Source organism: Phyllobates terribilis, unplaced genomic scaffold (genome assembly GCF_046119375.1).
Source record: "Phyllobates terribilis strain yellow unplaced genomic scaffold, ASM4611937v1 Scaffold_482__1_contigs__length_1377538, whole genome shotgun sequence".
Lineage (NCBI taxonomy): Eukaryota > Metazoa > Chordata > Amphibia > Anura > Dendrobatidae > Phyllobates > Phyllobates terribilis.
The window spans coordinates 1,073,628-1,089,952 of record NW_027363242.1 but is presented as its reverse complement, the minus strand read 5'-3'; positions in this window follow the sequence as shown (position 1 = coordinate 1,089,952).

Sequence of the window (16,325 nt, the reverse complement as noted above, 5' to 3'; positions counted from 1 at the left end):
AGTATCACGGTGCATGCGCGTCGCCACGACCAAACCCCCGGCGTGGTAAACAAGCGCAGAGCAACTTGGAGACGGACGGGGGCGTGAGGGGGATGATCACCGTGAGACGCATGCGCACCACACATCCATTAGAAATATCACCAATTGATGCAAAATGAGTAAAAAGGACGCAACCGGTAAAGGAACAAATCCCGTATAGTTCACACATACATATCAATTAAATTAAAGAATCCTAGCATCATGTATATAAATAATTAACACAATGTATCAGTGGTTGATGGAGCTTCTATTAATCATATTATTGATGGACCAGAGATAGCAAAGTCATACGGGGGGTTAAACTGTGGAGAATAAGAATGAAGATAAAAAAGAACAAAATCAGAAAAAACACAAACAAATGAAACTGATTCCTGACCACCATTAAGTGGACAGAAAATAATACAGACAATGCCAACAACAATTTACAAAAATGAAGAAAAGCTCAAGGACTCGTTAAGACCAAAAGGCGTGACTGTGTTAAGACCAAAAGGCGTGACTGTGTTAAGTCGCACAATCCATTGGGCTTCCCGTTGTTCAAGGGCCTTCCTAATGTTGCCACCCCGGATCCCCAAATTCATCACCTCAATCCCCCGAACACATAAGGAACAGGGGTCACAATTGTGTTTCTCCTTAAAGTGGCGTGGGATCGTCTTTAAAAGGGCTTGGTCAAGTGTCGTCCTGGCTGCCCCAATGTCTAATACGTGTTCGCGTACACGTACTCGAAGTTCCCTCAACGTCAGACCCACATAGATCAAAGAGCAATCACATGTAGCATAATAAATAACATTTGAAGTGGTACAAGAATTGTGGTGTCTTATGTCGAAGGTCCTTCAGCCGTCCGCAGAAACGAATGAAGTATAGCGGAAGACATTGGGACAAGCCAGGCAATGACCACATTTATAGCAGCCCAATGTGGGACCCCTTGAGCCAAAAGGATTGCGCTTTTCAGGAATATAATGACTCCTGACCAGGAGATCACCTAAATTTTTAGATCTCCTGGGGGTCATTAAGGGGTAATCACCTAGATAGGTTCTCAGGGAGGGCTCCGTCATCAAAATGTCCCAGTGTTTGGCCAGGATCTGACGCATGTTTAACCACTCATGATTATAAACAGAGATGAATCCTATTTTATCCATCTCAGTATCCCTCTTATTGAGAGGGTGGAATAGGGCGTTGCGTGATGTTCTCTTTGCTCTCTCATAGCCATATTTAATACATCTGCGGCTATAGCCCTGCTCCTCAAATCTATGCCTCAGATCCTTGGCCTGACGCTCAAAATCCTCGTCAGATGAGCAAATCCGCCTCATCCTCAGGAATTGTCCAACCGGGACGGTCCTAATCGTAGCGGGACTATGGACAGAACCGGCGTGAATCAAGAGAATTAACCGCCGTGGACTTCCTATACACGTCTGTCTGCATGCATGCATCCATGAGAGTCCACGTGCAGTGAGATGTCTAGGAAGGCCACCTTTCTAGTGTCAAAAATATGAGTCAATTTAATATTGTACTGATTCACGCCGAGCTCGTCCATGAATGACTAGCTGCTGGCTTGAGCCCTGTCACAAAAATAAAATATCATCTATATAGGTTATCCAGCACAGCTCATGGTGTGCGGCCTGCACGCCCCCATCGCCAAATTCTCCCTCTCCCACTGCTCAAGGAAGAGGTTAGCGCACATGCCGCCCCCATGGCCGTGCCACGCTTCTGTAGAAAAAAACGGTCTTTAAAAGCAAAAAAATTGTGAGTGAGGGCAAACTCCAGCAGCTCCAGAATAAATTCGCACAAAGGGCCGCCCAGGTTGGAAGCACCCAGGAAGAGGCGGGCTGCATTCATACCATCAGCGTGTTCAATGCTGGTGTAGAGACTCTCTACATCGGCTGTCACAAGCAAGGTGCCTTCCTCCACGAGGATACCGTCAACCCGCGTCAGGACATCGGCCGTGTCTGTTACATAGGATGGTAATGTCTCAACTCAAGGTTTTAGATAATGATCAATGAATTTACAAATAGGCTCACAAAGGCCGCCAATCCCAGACACAATTGGACGTCCCAGCGGGTTGACGGCATCCTCGTGGACCTTAGGCAACAAATAGAACGTGGGGGTCCTGGGAAAATAAACCAATAAGCCATACAGCACCTTCTTCGTAATAATACCTTCCTCAAAAGCCCGTGTTAGAATGTCTCCAAGGTCAGCCGAAAAGGAGGTTAGGCGGCAAGAGGGCAATTTGGCATAAGTATGGGGGTCCCTCAATTGGCGGAAAGCCTCACGCTCATATTTATCGCAAGGCTAGACCATAATGTTGCCCCCCTTGTCCGCTGCCTTGATTACCACATCGTGTAGCGACTGTAGCTGTGAAAACGCCACACAATGTCGGTGGGTAAGATTGTCAAACTGTCGTCTAGCTGACAGGTTTCTCAAATCCTCTGTGACCAGCTTAGTAAAAATGTCCACGGCTGGGCTAAGGGACTAGGGGGAGAACCTTGTGGATCTGGGCAAAATCGATTGAGGGAACCCACCTGTTCTTGATTTCTTTTGTTCATCCAGTAGCTCCTAACACCGCAAAGCCTCACTTTCCGTATGAGCTGTAATCATATCCGGGCCCTTGTGATGTAATTTCTTGAGGATAAGTTTACGAGAGAAGAGCTGGAGATCTTTTAACGCTGTAAAAAAAATTTAAACCATAAGTAGGTGAGAATGTTAGCCCCTTTCCCAAGACCTCCAGTTGCGCTGAGGTCAAATTATGAGAGGACAGATAATTTTTTTTTTTGCCTTCCTCTGGATCAACAAGATAGGCTATGGGTTGAACTAGATGAACTTAGTCTTCCTTCAACCTTAAAACTATGTAAAAAACGATGTATCTGATTACCTGGAGCCCCCCCTGAGAAGACATCCCTGTGACATGGGTATATGGGGTTCTCGGCTTGTTTGCTTGTCTGGTTTTCATCTTGTTTGTATCTGCGGAAATGGGTTGGACAGCCCCCTTCGAATTAGTAGATGAATGTGGATCTTCCTGTGAAGCATTAGATTGTAATGATGTCGACCTCGACCTAGAATAAGACGTATTGCGAAATCTAGGGCGAGATCTAGGGCGAGATCTCTGATATTTGTTTCTCCATCTATATACCTGTTGGTCTTGTTTATCGCGTACGTCTCTCTGGAATTTTTTTAACTTGGTCGACTGAATGTCCGTGGCCCACTTTTGTAGTTCCACGTCCATATCGTCTTTTAACTTTTTCAGTGCTTCACTAGGGAGTCCATTTTTAAGTGTAGTTTGAAGCTCATCAATCTCCAATTCGATTCCTTTCAAAGCGGAGGCATTCATGTCTTTAAGCAAGGCTATAAAACCCATCGAGCAGGTATCTGCCAATTTCTCCCATTTATTTTTAAAGTTTACATCCGATATGGGAAATGAGGGGAACATTTGGACCCGTAGGCCTCTAGGAATTAATTCCCTTTGTATATATTTTAATAAAAACGCATGATTCCACCAAATCCTGGTGCGTCTTCTAAGAAGGTCCTTAAATTTGTTGATGGCATCCTGTACATCCCTGTCCACTCTGGCCCCAACCTCCTGATTGTCTTTAAGAACGTCATCCAATAAGGAGAGCCACGTGCCATCATGTGCTCTAAAGTCCATATTGATACCGGCCAAAACTGTGAAAAACACAGAAACAATTATTACTGTACATGGCCGAAAAATGCATAAACAGAGGAGATAGATCGCTAGCCAGCCTTGGGCTGCGACTTCCCCTCAATTAATACCTCTATTCATGTTTTGTTACCTTTAAACTGTCCATAAGACATAGGCAGAAAATAGGAGAACCGGACAAGTAAATTAGTAGTACATTATAAGAAGTAAAAAGACAATAGATAGGGGGGGTACAATGATAATACAAAGAGCAATAAATGTCACCTAATATGTGGGTTGATGACAGTGCCTTAAATAATATAAAGTGCCTTAAAATGTATTCATACTGTGTGAATTTTTCTACATTATTTCACGTTACATCCACAAACTTTAAATGTTTTTTCTTGCAATTTTCTGTGATATGCGAACACAAAATAGCAAATATTTGTGAAGTGTAAAGGAAGTGATAAATGGTTTTCTAAATATAAAAATATAAATTAAAAAATTGTGATGAGTATTTGTATTAAGCCCGAGTCAATACTTTGAAGGATTACCTTTTGCTGAAATTATGGTTTCCAGTCTTTTGGGGTCTTTTTCTACACATGTCTTTACTCATCTAGAAGTGACAGATTTGTACTTTGTACACTCGCTGTCGCTCAGTGAGATTGGATGGAGACATCTGTAATCAGCAACTTTCATGTCTTGCCAAAGCTTCTGAATGGGATTTTGGTCTGGAATGTGACTGACCGATCATACACATGAATATTCTTTAATCTAAATCCTCCATTGTAGCTCAAGCAGGATGTTTAGGGTCGTTGTCCCGCTGGAAGGTGAATCTATGCCCCAGTTTCAAGTTTTCTGAAACCTTGTAACAGGTTTTCCTCCAGGATTGCCCTGTATTTAGCTCCATCCATCTTCCCATCAACTCTGACCAGCATTCCTACCTCACTAAAATAAATACTAGACAGCATTAAAGTGAGAATCTAAAATGTAACTTTTAATATTTAAATTTAAGAACAAGTATACCACCCGTAAAAAGAGAGAGGTCTCATTGCTGAAATGATAATTTCCATAAACACAGTTAAGGGTCCGTCTCTCTGTCAAATAAGTGTAAAAATACACAAGGGAGCTTCTATTCTGTCTTCAGATGTGAAGATCAAGCTTTTGGATTGGGTCTGCAAAGAAAAGCGGGTGTGCGAGGGGGGGAAGCCGTCAATCGCTCTCCCCTAGGACACCGACCCTCCTCACAGATCCAGATATGCATCAATTAATAATGGAGGGAAGAAAGAAATCTGTTCTTCCCCTCAAATCATGGGTCAGCCACCTGTCTCCATCTCCTGGAGTCCAAATAGTTGAAAGAAGGGACAGAGATTTTTCCAAGAAAAAACACATATAAAGGGTCAGATCCTATATATTCAGAACATAATTGTGTCAACAAAATGGAATTCTCTCACCCATTCTTTGTTTATCAGGGACTGGAGTAGTCGTCCGGGGAGTTCCTTCTGGGTCGAGTGGTTAATACAAGCTGGCCCTATTAGTCCCTTAAGGCTCAAACTTACAACTATCCCCACAGAACTCCCGCCCTGACAAGGGCAGTCCACAGCTAGCCCTGTTAAGGAGGCCCTGCACTTTCCCTTATGGCGTCCCTAAGCGTTTCATCCAAGCGAAATCCTCAGGGGACTATCTTGTTGCAGGAAAAATAGATACTAAAGTGCTGGGTGCATAATTTGTGAAGGTCCCTCCACTACCTGTCCTGATCTGCTGAGAGTGGAGCGTTTGAATAGGGCCCGTGTATATACCCTGAAAATTGAGGCTGTGATTAAAAAAATGTGACCTCACCTGGGGTGATGACGCCTGTTCATGAACGCCGACACCATATGCCACCTTTTGTCTCCTCCATTGTGTGACCTACATGCACGCTCACCTTCTTGGTTACCTGGAATGCGCTCTATAATGTGCTCTATAATGCGCTCTATAATGCTCTCTATAATGCTATGTCCAGTATCGTGATCTATGACCCGCGTCATTTCCGGTTTGTGGAACACACATTCTGCTCTCCACCGCCGTATCTCTTGATAAGTGCCTCGCGTCATGTCCGGTATCAGTCTGTTACCCGCGTCATTTCCGGTCTTTGGAATGCACATTCTGCGCTCCACCGCCGAGTCACGTGATCGGAGCGTCACGTCACGTGATCGGAGCGTCACGTCACGTGATCGGAGCGTCACGTCACGTGATCGGAGCGTCACGTCACGTGATCGGAGCGTCACGTCACGTGATCGGAGCGTCACGTCACGTGATCGGAGCGTCACGTCACGTGATCGGAGCGTCACGTCACGTGATCGGAGCGTCACGTCACGTGATCGGAGCGTCACGTCACGTGATCGGAGCGTCACGTCACGTGGCCTCCCGTTTCACGGTCGCGTCATTTCTGGCCTGTGGGACGCATGTTTTGCGTTCCACCGCCGTGTCAAGTGCTACATATGCTATGTCAAATCTGGTGCCTGGCAATCTCAAAGCACCACATCAAGACCCCGGACCTGCACACATGCATCACACCACAACCAGTATTTGGCCACAGCATTGCATACCCTGCAGAGCCGTCGTCGTGTCCTGCCTGACAAACCTCAAATTAAATCACATTTCCCATCCGCCAGTCCATGATCATTCTCATTGAACCAAAAAAAAAGGAAATGTTCCCCAAGGGTTATTGATACATACATGTGGGGGATATTAAAGGTTTTAGCCCATTATAATGGCCCCACAATTGATATAAATCTTAATCCTAGCGGCAGTGGGACGCAAAATACGACTCAAATGTGGGGGCAAAGGAGCTTTAAAAAGGAGGGGGCTGTCAGGAGGAGGGGGGATGGAGGTGGGGACGAAAAGGGGCTTCTAGTGAGGTACCCCATTCATGACCATATGTGGGTGACGATAGGGAGAAAGTATATTTAGGGTTATGAGCGGAATCTTTTTAGATAATAATGATAAATGTTGAATAAGCGACTTCCCTTTCAAATAAAACACCCATAATTGATTTGCTCGTTCAGGCCTGTTGGTGATATTGTTCTCATGTGGAAAATCCACTTTGCTTCTTTCTGTAGCATGGCACTATCCCAATCTCCTCCTCTAATAGGACTATGCACTTTTTCAATTCCCATAAACTTTAGAACGCCCAAATTCCCCCCTTGTTGGTTATTGACATGTTTGGCTAGGGGCGTATCTCTTTTATGGTTAATGTCTCCTACATGATCACCTATTCGTCTTTTGAATTCTCTGATGGTTTTTCCAATGTATTGTAACCCGCATTCACAGGAGGCTCTGTAAACTACTCCCTTTGTACTACACTTGATGAATCCTTTTATTGTGTAGTTTTTCCCAGTTACGTTGCTGCTGAATTCTTTGCCTGTCAAAATGTAAGGGCAGGCCACATTATGACCACATCTGTAACATCCCTTGCTATCATTTACTAGCCATGTATTATTGATTTCCTTTTTAAAATGGCTATGTACCAATCTGTCATTTAATGACCTGCCCTTTTTATAGGTTATTTGGGGACTACTGGTGAGTTGAGGACCAATATCTTGGTCCATTAGGAGGATCGACCAGTGTTTGTTCAGGATTTCTCGTACTTTAGAGGCACCAGTGTCATATGTTGTGATAAATCTGCTGACTGCTGGTTCTGTCATTTTCTCTCTACGGTTGAGTAGCTCTGATCTTTGCTTCCCCTTGGCTTCTTTGTATGCCTTTTTTAGTACTTTCTGTGGTTATCCCCTTTCCTTGAGTCTGTCCCTGAGTTCCTTTGCTTTCTCTTCAAAGAGCGTTTCCGTTGAGCAGTTTCGGCGCACTCTGGGGTACTGATTCTTGGGTGTACCTTTTTTGACATATAAAGGGTGGCTACTCTCCCATTGGAGTAATGCGTTGGTGGCCGTGGGTTTCCTATAAATCACCGTCCTGAGTTCGCTGTTAGGGCCCCTCATGATCGTTACATCAAGGAAAGCCAGGGCCACTGGATGCGCTGTTCATGTGAAGAACAGACCACAGTCATTGTGGTTTAACTTCCCCACAAAGTATTTGAACTCATTTTCAGATCCTCTCTATACAATAAAGACATCGTCTATATACCGTGTCCAGTTGTCCAATTTGTCAATTTCCTATATTTCTCCCCTAAAGATCCTTGTTTCCTCCCACCAGCCTAAATAGAGATTGGCATAAGTGGGGGCACATGGGCTCCCCATGGCAGTCCCCTTTATTTGATGGTAGATTTTTCGGTTAAAGCAAAAGAAATTTCTTGTTAAGCAGAATCGTAGTAGTTTCAGAATGAAGAGACATTGTGTGCCCGGTACTGACAGCCCCTCATCCCAAGGAAGTATTGCACTACTTCTAAGCCTTTTTCATGCAGGATGGAGGAGTACAGAGCCTCAACATCCACGCTTCCTAGTAACGCCCCAGGGTCTATTGTTAGACCTTCCAAGCGGCGTAATAGATCGGGGGTGTCTTAAACATAGGATTGTAATGCAGTTACAAATGGTTTGAGAACACGGTAATCCCAGCATTTTGACTGATACTGCCTTTGCCAGACACAATGGGCCTTCCCTTAGGAGGGGAAAGTCCTTTATGTATCTTTGATAGGCAGTAAAAAGTTGCTGTTACTGGATTTTTAGGGAGGAGAAAATCGTATTCTGCCTTGTTTATCACACCAGTTGCCAGTCCGTCAGTTAAGATATCTTTATCTTATCTTGGTTTGTTATGTGATAAAAAAAAACAAAGACAAGGGTAAAATACAAAAATATCTGAAAGTAAATGAATAAATTGCACAGTGCATAAAAATAATAATAAATAATAAAGGGTATTTAGTTAACAAATTTTGATCAAAATAATGTAAAAGCCATCCCGCCACGTCGCGGCAACCCTTATGGGACAGTACTAACTAATATTTAATTTTAAAAACCTTACCATTTGTCAAGTGACATCCATATGGTTAAGGGCAGAGAAACTGAAACCCCTCCTACATTAACAGCAATGTCATTCGCCCGTCTGAAAAATATTAATTTCTACTTTTGTGTGGCAGCAACTGGAGCGTTCTGCAGAGCCTAAAATCAGACGAAAATGTGCGGCAATAAGTCCAGAGCACAAATGCATGGCAAAGCAATCAGCTGCAGACACGGCATTGTTGGTGGCTTCTGAGATGGTTGTGATGGTGTTGATGTCTGCTGGTCATGACTGCTGGTCTTGACTGCTGGTCTTCCATCTCTATGGGGTCTTTTCTGTTCTGGGAGGAAAGCTGCCACTTCTCCAGACACTTGAACACTGCCATTAGGTTGTTGGGTGGTGTGGAGGCGTTCATAATTTAAATTGTGTCCCTGCTTTCCAGCTTTATGGACCACGTTTGTCCCGAAAGTAGCGTACAAAGCTGTGGCATAAAGTCTCCTCCCCAACATCACTGACTGTTCGAGCTAGACAGTAAATACCTCAACTTTCTTACTCGTGTCTACCAGTGGTGATAGGGAGTACCTCCTTCAGCCGGCTCTTTGCTGGATATGTGCTGCGTGTGGGGATGTGTGTAAGAGCAACATAGGGCTGCTCTCCGGCCAGGCTCCTTCTGATATGGTACCACAGAAGGTTGGACAAACTCTCCAGCCTCCACTTCAGGATCCCCACTTCGAACTAAAATACTTTTCCCGCTGTCTTAAGTTGGATTCCAAACTGCAATTATTCGTATTACCACAAAAATTAAATAAAATACATTCCTCCAGAAAGGAAGCTAATTATCTAATTACAACAAACCCTAAATGTGCCATTGAAGTATGACAGGTTGGGAGACTTTTCAGATGTTATAAATAACACTATTTTACCCACTTATATATTAGATGTTTTTTCATCTATAAGCTCCTGTATGTTAGAATTAGATTAAAGACGTCCTCTGAATGCCCTGTTTTTGATTCTAGGTGGAAATCCCCCCCTCCCCCTGGATAATTGTCTTGTGATTAAGTATAAACTGTGAACAATTAATAATTCTTTTATAACTTGATAATCATTCCGTGGTGCAATTTTGAGTGGCTCGTAGGTGGGATTTTTTCCACTTGTTGCCGCACGAGACTTGCCGTTTTTGAGAACTGTAAAAGCTTTCTTTTCTCTTTGTTCTTAGTACTCTCCTCATCTATTAGGAGTCTGAGACAATAACGCCACAGCTCGGGATCTGGAATCTTCCCTTCCGTGTCCAGTTCAGGAGCTTGTTGCTACATGTGGTCACTGATCTATGAAGATAATGTAACAACTGATGACCTCTTTATGGGATTATGCAGATACAAGATGTAGTAGACACCGTGGGTTCTCTGGACTGAAGTAATGAGATACTTGTAACTCGGTGGTAATGTTACTTGTTACTGTATTATACTGTGAAGATAGATAAGTTACTAGTAATCAAATTGATACCTGAAATAATGTCTCTCTCAGGCTGGAATCTCAGGTTTGATCCAATTTTTGATTTTTAGTGTATAGAGCAACTCTTCACTTACCAGTCCCTGAGGCTCCACCTTATTCTTAATGATTATAACAAAAAATCCCAAAAACATATTGCTTGAGGGCACACACGTCCGTGTAATCGGTCGTGTGCCTCTACAAGCAAAGAACTCCAAGAAACATGAGATACACACAAAACTGAGTTTTTCAGATTGAGTAAAAAAGACTATATAAAGACTTTATTAGCAAATACAATTAATCAATACATATAAAACAGACATGAGCAGAAGGAGATGGAGAGTAGCAGCAAAGGCACAGCCAAAACAGGTGGGGTATTGTATGTCTCATGATGTAAAAACTAACTGGATCATAAAGCTTGGGTTACATGTGGAACTAAAACATTTAATATGACCTCATAATGGGTAAATCGTGTATAATATATATTGGCCGTGATAACAATGTAATAGAAAAACCTGTAGCCAGAATTACTATCGATAAGGAGACTATCCAGCGTACTATATAAAAAGTAACATCGCTTACCCTGTTTGAATACGGCGCCAAGAGTATCTAGTATGTGCTGCTTCCCAACGCGCGCTTCGCGTGGAGTATGGACGGCTTTATCAAGGGAAGGTAGAGGGATGTGGTGAAAGGACCTTAAAAATACCTAGATGGACGGTCACGTGGTGCACCACGTGAGCGGAACCCCACCAATGGCATAATGTGTGTGGCGCATGCGCACGGAGCAGACAAGGTCCCGCAACAGCAGCACGGTGGTCATATCCGGGAGCTCGCAGCAGTGGCTGCATGGTCACGGATGGGAAAACGCCGGGCGCCAAAGCCAGGTACATGACTGCGCCGGTTGAACGCGCTCAGGATGCCAGGGAGTAAGTATTAAAATTTAATGGGCATATTAATGCAAAAGAAAATAAACAAGCCCAAAACAAATTCATACGACATGAAGTTATTATTCACTGGAGTTAGGTAAGAACACATATGATCAAAGAAGATGAGCTGCAGAATATAGTTGATGAATTGAGACATATCTCTAAGACAAGAGGAAGCCAACCTGGGCAAATATAGACTAAAAACACATATTAGTAATCAACAACAACACCACACAAAATAAATAAAATAGCTGCATACACAACACCATGGAGTCTCAAAACAGACACCAAAATTGAAAACTATCAATTATAATAGAGAAAGAGTACGCACGTGGTTAATCACAAGAATGGGGCAAAGCTAAAGGTCTCATTTAAACCCCTAGAGGCCATCGTGTCCAGTGTGACAATCCACTTCGCCTCGCATTTGGCCAAGATACGTTTAAAATTTCCACTTCTTGCCCCACGCTTGACAACGTCAATGCCACGGATGGCCGTGGCAATGTCCCTTAGGTGTTCCTGAACTCTGACTCTTGAGTTTCCTAGATGTGAGGCCAACATAAATAAGTGGAGAATCACAAGTGGCATAATAGATGACATTAGTGGAACTGCAGGAGATACGGTGTCTGATCTGATACCGTTTATCTCCTGCTGCAGAGTCAAAAGTTCGGGTACGCAGGACATTGGCGCAGGCCAGGCAATGGCCGCAAGGAAAGCAACCCAACATAGGTTGGGATGAGGAGAGAAAGGTCTTATTGGTAGGAACATAATGGCTCTTAACAATTAGGTCGCTGAGGTTTCTAGCTCTCCTAGATGTTATAGATGGACAATCTCCAATGGACCCCACAAGAGAAGGTTCTGTAAGGAGTATGGGCCAATGTTTTTAAAGAATTGCCCGCATATCATTCCACTTTGTGTTGTAAGTGGTAAGAAAACGTGTTTGACCTTCCGCTGATTTAGTTTGCTTGTGGCCATATAAAAGTTTGGAACGGTGTGTTGCCTTAGCTCTATTGTACCCCTTTTTAATTGAGCGTTTACTCTAGCCACGTTGAAGAAACCTCATCCTAAGAGACATGACCTGATCTTCAAAGCCCTGGGAGGAGGAACAGATCCGCCTGACCCTCAGGAACTGTCCAACCGGGACGGCCCTGATAGTTGCGGGCCCTGATAGTTGCGGGATTATGTGCAGCGGAGGCGTGAATCAATGAGTTCACGGCTGTTGACTTCCTAAAAACATCAGTCTTGATGGAGAAATCACTGTGAACATCCAGGCTGACGTCAAGGAAGTCAATTTTTGCCGCGTTCGCTTTATATGTCAATCGGATGTTCAAATTATTGTTAATCTCTCCCATGAACTTTTCCAGCTGCTGCGGTGTACCCCTCCATAGAAACAAAATGTCGTCTATATCTATGACAGCACAGAAAATGGTCGGTGGCCCATGCTTTCTCGTCACCAAAGAGGGATCTCTCCAATGCGCCCAGGAAGAGATTGGCGTACGAGGGCGCACAGGCCGCGCCTATGGCCGTGCCGCGCCGATCTGCTGGAGGCAAAATTGTTCTTTAAAAATAAAAAAATTATGAGTTAAAATGAACCGCAGCAACTCGAGAATAAACCTGCAAAGATTGCCGTCCAGGTTGGAGGCCCCGAGGAAGAGGCGGACCGCCTCCAGCCCATCTGCATGGGCTATACACGTATAGAGGGTTTCTACATCAGCTGTAACTAAAAGGGTATCAGAATACACAAAGACGGCGTCAAACTGAGTAAGGATGTCCGCCGTGTCCTTAATGTATGACGGGAGAGTCTCCACAAGGGGCTTAAGGTAAAAGTCCACAAATTTTCAAATAGGTTCGCAGAGACTCTCCACCCTGGGCACGATCGGACGTCCTGGTGGGTTGACAGTGTCTTTCTGGACCTTGGGCAATAAATAAAAAGTAGAAATTTTAGGAAACCATACTGTAAGTCCATCTAGGACCTTTTTTGTAATAATGTCAGCCTCAAAGGCCCTGCCTAGAATAGATTGGAGTTCTGCCGAGGAGGACAACGGATTATGTACTAGCTTGGTATAGGTTAGTATATTTACTAGCCTATACCGAGTTACTAACTTGGTATTATTCTTAATGATGTCTTTGGTTACAGTTGGTAAAAGATGAGAGAATTCACACAGGAGAGAAGTTCTTGTCCTGTTTGGAAATGTTTTATCCAGATTGAGTATCTTCTATGGAGTTACAGATTTATTTGCAGCCCCAAATCAGCACGCAAGTTTTATTTCATAAAAAAAAATAAAAATTCAAATGTAAAATTTCTTTTGCAAATTTTGCTTCTTAAATTTTTCTGAAAAATCGTTCCTCTATGGTAGCTGCCTTGGTTGATCTAGAATTCCTCCATACTCTGCAAATCAAGGTCAGGAACAGTTTGTTCTTTATAATTTTGTACCTTGGCCTGTATTGCCTCAAGTTAAGCCTCCTACTGAAGTGGGTTCAGGTCTGAACTACTCAGATGTCTTTTCGGACAATGTACACATCAGCAAGTTTGTTGCTGAAGTGATCAATGACCGGCCTAACTATGAAAAGTTGGGGTCATCTCGGGATGTACACCGTCCATTATCGTTATAATGGAAAAACTTAAGAATGGCCTCAAAGTGTGTCCGGATCATCATCATATGGAAAACTGGAAGGTTCATATAAAACACACACGAAGGAGTGGGGTTTTGAAAGACAATTGTTGGGCGTATAATTTATTCTAGGTCACTGTGTGGTTTACGAATTTCTCAGAGAAAAAGACTTTGAAATAGATGAATTCTGTGAGGCCGACAGTGACATTGTATTACTGATCAGGCCACAAAATCAGAAATCTTGGGGTCTATAAGGGGTCACTAACTGTGAGTGCTGTGTCTTTTATAGTCTTGGGGACTCCTATGTGGGGTTTCATTCTCACTAGGGAAATGGATAAAGGAGAAAGTGTGAAAATATGAAAAAGGCACCTACTTTTGGAGTAGAAGGCAAGGAAGGTGTACATCGCCTCTGCTGAATACTCTGTTCAAGAATAGCGGGCAACATAAGTTACATGGCGCCTTTCTCAATATTCTGGATATAGTAGAATTCATTATACAAAATATTTTTGATCCTGACAGAGATCTGCTCAGAATGTGAAATAAAATGAATGGAAATGCAGTGCAGAAAAGATGGGCGAATGCAATAGGCAAGCTTCTGCTTAACAGACTGTTCGGGTCACCAGATCAAGAGATCACAATGATATGATTGCAAAAGAAAGCAGTGCTTATAGCTTGTCCTGATAAGAAAAATGTCTTTTTTCAGCAAAAATTATATTAACACAATTGTTTTTATTTGGAAAAAATATCTCTGACTTACAACAGAGCATGAACCTAGTTGCTGTATAGAGTAATGTATGTAGACTGCAGGGAATTTTTCATTCAGTAAGGATCATCATCACGCCTCGTTCGTGTACTTTATGAATAAATCATTGAGCGTTCATATTCTATATTGTGCCATTGAGACATTCATAATTTTATTTTTGGAATATATATTTTTAGTACAATATTCTGATTATGGGGCCGGTTGCAGGATCCAGTGAAATTCAGAGCCAACTAAGATTTTATTTGATTAATCAGTCAGCGTCCATTTATTGTGTCATTCATGGGGAAATACACTGTTCTAGGTGGATACACAGTATAATATATATTTATCCTATTTTCCCACTTACAGTAGTGCAGTCTGTTGACGACCTGTTATCAAATTTTAATAATTTAAGAAATAAAATTGAATTAACTTTTTACAATGTATTCTTTCAGGCCCTATCACACCTCTTATAAACAGAACAGTCAGCCGAGGCTCTTGAGTTCGGAAACATCATCCGGCTTCTGTGTACTCTCCTACATTGCCGGCTGTTGGTTGAAGTGAGATTTGTAAAAAAAATGTTAAGATTTATTACATTACCTTATCGCACTGTGATAAATTATTAGACTAATGTGTTAAGGTTTTAACACAGCAATTGTTAGATTAACGATGGCGACACCTAATGAAATTGTCAGATGTGAATATTCCCCTGACATCTCCTCACACAGCAGTGATCCTGGCATTAGCTGCACCTGCACTACTTACATTAATATATTAAAACTACCTCCTACATGAACAGCAATGTCATTCGCCCGTCTGAAAAATATTAATTTCTACTTTTGTGTGGCAGCAACTGGAGCGTTCTGCAGAGCCTAAAATCAGACTTGGTCTGTTATGTTAAAAAAACAAAGACAAGGGCAAAATACGCAAATACCTGAAAGTAAGTGAATAAATTGCACAGTGCATAAAAATAATAATAAATAATAAAGGGTATTTAGTTAACAAATTTTGATCAAAATAATGTAAAAGCCATCCCGCAACGTCACGGCAACCCTTATGGGACAGTCCTAACTCTAATATTTAATATTAAAAGCCTTACCATTTGTCAAGTGACATCCATATGGATAAGGGCAGAAAAATTGAAACCCCTCCTACATTAACAGCAATGTCATTCGCCCGTCTGGAAAATATTAATTTCTACTTTTGTGCGGCAGCAACTGGAGCGTTCTGCAGAGCCTAAAATCAGACTTGGTCTGTTATGTGCGGCAATAAGTCCAGAGCACAAATGCATGGTAAAGCAATCAGCTGCAGACACAGCATTGTTGGTGGCAGCTGAGATGGTTGTGATGGTTTTGATATCTGATGTTCTTCCATCACTATGGGGCCGTTTCTGTTCTGGGAGGAAAGCTGCCACTTCTCCAGACACTTGAACACTGCCATTAGGTTGTTGGGTGGTGTGGAGACATTCATAATTTAAGTTGTGTCTCTGCTCTGCAGCTTTATGGACCACGTTTGTCCCGGAAGTAGCGTACAAGGCTGTGGCATAAAGCCTCCTCCCCAACATCACTGACAGTTCGAGCTAGACAGTAAATACCTCAACTATCTAACTTGTGTCTGCCAGTGGTGATAGAGGGAGTACCTCCTTCATCCGGCTCTTTGCCGGATACAGTGCCTACAAGTAGTATTCAACCCCCTGCAGATTTAGCTGGTTTGATAAGATGCAAATAAGTTAGAGCCTTCAAACTGCAAACGAGAGTAGGTTTTATGAACAGAAGCATAAATCTTACAAACCAAAAAGTTATGTTGCTCAGTTGAATTTTATTAAATTTTAAACATAAAAGTGTGGGTCAATTATTATACAACCCCTATGTTTAATATTTTGTGGAATAACCCTTGTTTGCAATTACAGCTAATAATCGTCTTTTATAAGACCTGATCAGGCCGGCACAGGTCTGTGGAGTTAT